The sequence below is a fragment of the Peromyscus maniculatus genome, chromosome 9 (genome assembly GCF_049852395.1).
Source record: "Peromyscus maniculatus bairdii isolate BWxNUB_F1_BW_parent chromosome 9, HU_Pman_BW_mat_3.1, whole genome shotgun sequence".
NCBI lineage: Eukaryota > Metazoa > Chordata > Mammalia > Rodentia > Cricetidae > Peromyscus > Peromyscus maniculatus.
The window spans coordinates 48,240,060-48,244,928 of NC_134860.1; the positions used below are offsets into that span (position 1 = coordinate 48,240,060).

The window sequence follows — 4,869 nt, forward strand, 5'->3', positions numbered from 1 at the left end:
ATGGAGCTGAATATCTCCTTCCCTGCGACCGGCAGTCAGAAACTCATCGAAGTGGACGATGAGCGCAAGCTTCATACAGTCTACGAGAAGCGCATTGCCACAGAAGTGGCTGCTGACGTTCGATGTGAAGAGTGGAAGGGTTATGGGGTCCGAATCAGTGGCGGGAATGACAAACAAGGTTTTCCCATGAAGCAAGGCGTGTTGACCCATGGCAGAGTGCGCCTGCTGTTGAGTAAGGGGCATTCTTGTTATAGACCAACGAGAACTGGAGAGAGGAAGCGCAAGTCTGTTCGAGGATGCAACCGTGGATGCCAATCTCAGTGTTCTCAACTTGGTTATTTAAAAAAAAAAAAAAAAAAAAAAAAAGGAGAGAAGGATATCCCTGGACTGGACTGACAGATACTACTGTGCCTCTTCGGTTGGGACCTAAAAGAGCTAGCAGAATCCGAAAGCTTTTCAATCTCTCTAAAGAAGATGATGTCTGCCAATACGTGGTCAGAAAGACGTTAAACAAAGAAGGTGAGAAGCCCAGGACCAAAGCACCCAAGATTCAGCGTCTTGTTACTCCACGTGTCCTGCAACACAAACGCCATCGTATTGCTCTAAAGAAACAACGAACCAAGAAAAACAAGGAGGAGGCTGCAGAATATGCTAAACGTTTGGCCAAGAGAATGAAGGAAGCCAAAGAAAAGCACCAGGAACAGATCGCCAAGAGATGTAGGCTGTCCTCTCTGAGAGCTTCAACTTCTGAGTCTGAGTCCAGTCAAAAACAAGTCTTTAAGGGTAACAAATAAATGATCATACCTTAAAGAAAGAAAGAAAAGAAAAAGAAAAAGGGAAGAGTTGTGTATTGAGAAATTTACCTATTTCTTTTAGATTTTCCTATTTGGTGAAGTAAAAGTTTTTAAAGTACGTCCTTATGATTTTCTCTATTTCCTCAGTGTCTGTTCTTAGGTACTCCTTTCCATTTCTGATTTTGTTAATTTGGATATTTTCTTTCCATCCTTTAGTTACTTGAATAGAGGTTTGTTGATCTTGTTAATTTTCTCACAGAGCCTACTCTGTTTCATTGATTCTTTGCATTGTTCTCTTTGCTTCTATTTTATTGATCATTTCTTGTCATCTACTCCTCTCAATGCAACTATTTCTTTTTGTTAATTCCAATAATCCTCAAATTATTTCACAAAATAGAAATAGAAAGAACATTGCCCAATTCTTTTTATGAGCTCATAGTTACCCAGACCAAAGAAAAAAGAACAGACCAATTACCCTTAAGAACATAGATGAAAAAAATACTCAATAAAATACTTGCAAAGCAAATTAAAGGACACATCAAAAAGATCACACACCATAATGAACTAGGCTTCACCCTAGAGTGCAGGGATAGTTCAATATGTGAAAATCACTAAACACAAACCACCATATAAACAAACTGAAAGAAAACACACATGATCATCTCATTAAATGCAGAAAGGGCCTTGACAGAATCTAACACCCCTTCATGATAAAAGTCCTGGAGAGATAAGGGATGCAAGGGATACATCTAAACATAATAAATACAGTGTTCAACAATTGTAGCTAGAGTTTTCCTGCCTGGCCCACAGTCAGGACAAATCTCTCTCACCCGCCAGTCTCACAGCCACTCAGAACCAACCAAGTAAACACAGAGACTTATATTGCTTACAAACTGTATTGCCGTGACAGGCTTCTTGCTAACTGTTCTTATATCTTAAATTAACCCATTTCTATTAATCTATAAAATGCCGCGTGGTTCATGGCTTACTGGTATCTTAACATCTTCTCATGGCAGCGGCTGGCAGCATCTCTCTGACTCAGCCTTCCACTTCCCAGAATTTTCCTCTCTTCTTGTCCCGCCTATACTTCCTGCCTGGCTACTGGCCAATCAGTGTTTTATTTATTAATCAATTAGAGCAACACATTTAACATACAGAACATCCCACAACAATCTCATAGCCAACATCAAATTAAGTGGAGAAATCAAACCAATTTTACTAAAATCAGAACAAGAGAAAGCTGTTCACTCTCCCCATACCTGTTCAGTATAGATAGTACTTGAAGTCTTAGCTATATTAATAAAACAACTGAGAAGATCAAGGGAATACAAATTGGAAAGAAAGAAGTCAAAATATCTTTATTTGAAGATGATATGATAGTATACATAAGTCACCCTAAATACTCTGTCTGGGAACTCCTATAGCTGAAAAACTCTTTCAACAAAGTAGCTGGACACAAAATTAACTCACAAAAATCAATAGCCCTCTGTAGCAGGATTCTTAAAGGTACTTATTAATAAAATCAAACCCGAGGCGAGTTATTGGGGTCCATGCTGGTAGATCAGAGAGACAGAACAAGCCACAGCTATCTCACCTCGCCAGATCCTCAGCTGGTCTTGTCTCCTCAGACTGGAGGCCTCTGAGTCCTCATCCAGAATGGGTCTCAGCTGAATTACTGCTCAAAAGCCTGAATGCTTAACCAGCCCAAATGCTTAACCAGCCAAAATCTTCTAGTTTCTGGTCCTCATGCCTTATATATCTTTTTGCTTTCTACCACCACTCCCTGGGATTAAAGGCTGGCTTTCTGGGATTAAAGGCGTGTCACCATGCTTGGCTATTTCCAATGTGGCCTTGAACTCACAGAGATCCAGAGGGATTTCTATCTCTGGAATGCTAGGATTAAAGGTGTGAGTGCCACCATTTTCTAGCCTTTGTATCTAGTGGCTGTCTGTTCTCTGACCCCAGATAAATTTATTAGAGTACACAATATTTTGGAGAACACAATACCACCACAGCCCTCTTATATACAAATGCCAATTAGACTGAGAAAGAAATCAGAGACACAACATATTTCACAATAGCCTCAAATAATATAAAATGCCTTAGAGTAACTCTATCCAAGCAAATGAAAGACTTGTAAATTGAAGAATATATCAGAAAATGGAAATATCTCCAATGATCACAGATCAGGAGGATTAACATAGTAAAAATGCCCATTCTACCAAAAAATCTACAGAGTCAATACGATCACTATCAAAATTCCAACACAATTTTTCAAAGATCTTGGAAGGATAAATTTCAGCTTTATATGGACAAAAAGTCTCACTGGGTATATTAAGCAAATTAAGGGTATGTCCTGAGCCCAGAAGTAGATGGCCAACACAAACTGAACTTAGTGGTACTTGTGTAGATTGGTTTTGTCCATATTGCTGTGTTGGACATGTTTTTGTCTTAGTAGTCTTTGGTTTACTAGTATGGTTTCTGGTTTTGTGTTTCTATGGGTTGTGTGTATGTGTGTGTGTGTGTGTGTGTGTGTGTGTGTGTGTGTGTGTTTCTTGTGCTTTTTCTTTGTTTTTGTTTGTTTAATCATTTGTGTGGTTCTTAGATTTTTGTTTGCCTGTTTTGTTTTTGTTTGCCTTTTTTTCTAGAGAGAGAGAAAGAAGGCATGTAGCTTGGTGAGTTGGAAGGTAGGAAGAATATAGAGGAGTTGAGGGGAGGGGAATTGTGATAGAAATATATTATGAAGATAATTTATTTTCAATAGGAAAACAATAATTTTTTAATTTAAAAAGGTAAGAAAAGAGGGCATTTCATATCTCCATGAGTGAATGGATCTCCTAGGACTCTTACTCCAAAGTGCTCACCTCTCTTTTTGCACATTCTCTTCTGCTTTTCTGGGGGAGGAGGAATAAGATCATTCACCCAATAAACATATACTGGTCTTCCATTGCTTTCCTAAGCAGTGCAATATAGTTTTGACATAAGGACATGTGCCACAAATGAAGGGGCTATAAAGTCACCACAACAATCATGATAATCATAGATTAGGATCCTTGATGCCAACTTTGAATCTTACATTGTTGAAAGAGGACAAATCAACAAAGACATTAAATGAACTCATGCCTTGAAATAAGATTCCTTCTACTGTTGGGAAAAAAAGGAATAACCAGTAACATGTGCTTGAAGAGCTATGTGAACCTCTATCAAGGGGAAGGAAACCTAGAGAGCAACTCTGATGTAAGACCAGAGAAAAACTGATGAGTGTCTCAGATCAAGGATAGATGTTCCCAAGATTAATGCCTTGAAACTCATAGAACTCAATCCTAAACAAAAAAAAAGAAAAGCTCTTTAAAATAATAATAATAATAATAATAATAATAATAATAATAATAATAATTGGTGCTCCTGGGAAAAGACTGATTCCTGCTGTGACTACTCAGATGCCTACGAATGAGGTCTCATCTCACCTACAGCTCTTTCTTCTCTCTAACTCTGTCCTCAATGCCAATCACTTGCACCAATCATTAGAGACAGCAATCATAGGACCAACATGGGAGGCCTCTGATTAACTTCCACTTGTGTACTTAGTAGGTGTTCTGAGCAGGATTAAATATTAATTATATCTTATGTCATTCCACAGCAATATGGGAATAAAGTAATAATATTTTACTCTACTGTAAATAAGGGCAGGTGGCACAAAGTGTCTCCTGAGAATTCAGGCCCCAGTGGATGCAAGAGCATCACAAAACAGCCTCCTGCAACTCTTCTTCTGGATGTGATGAATTTGAAGGAACAGAGCTCATTCCCAGAGGCTATATTTATAAACACGGTATGTTCCAGTAAACATTCAGATCTCTTTATTCTACTCTCTCACTCTTGACTGCTAGTATGGAGGAGAACATCTTTCCTCTCTAGGAAAACTAGACATTGTCCAAGAAACTCTGGCTTTGGATTCCTTCTAGTCAATAATGGGAGATGATGTTAATGCTTAGAGAAGACATTGAGCAAAAGAGCTAGGAAAGTGACCATCTCAACAAGGCTTTCTTTTGCTTTGTTTCAGCTACCTGTTCCACAG

The 4,869-nt window shown here is 38.6% G+C and overlaps 1 pseudogene; it reads left to right on the top strand.

The window, feature by feature from the left end:
* Positions 1–794, top strand: LOC102910604 (small ribosomal subunit protein eS6 pseudogene; annotated as a pseudogene).
* Positions 795–4,869: the final 4,075 nt, after the last annotated feature.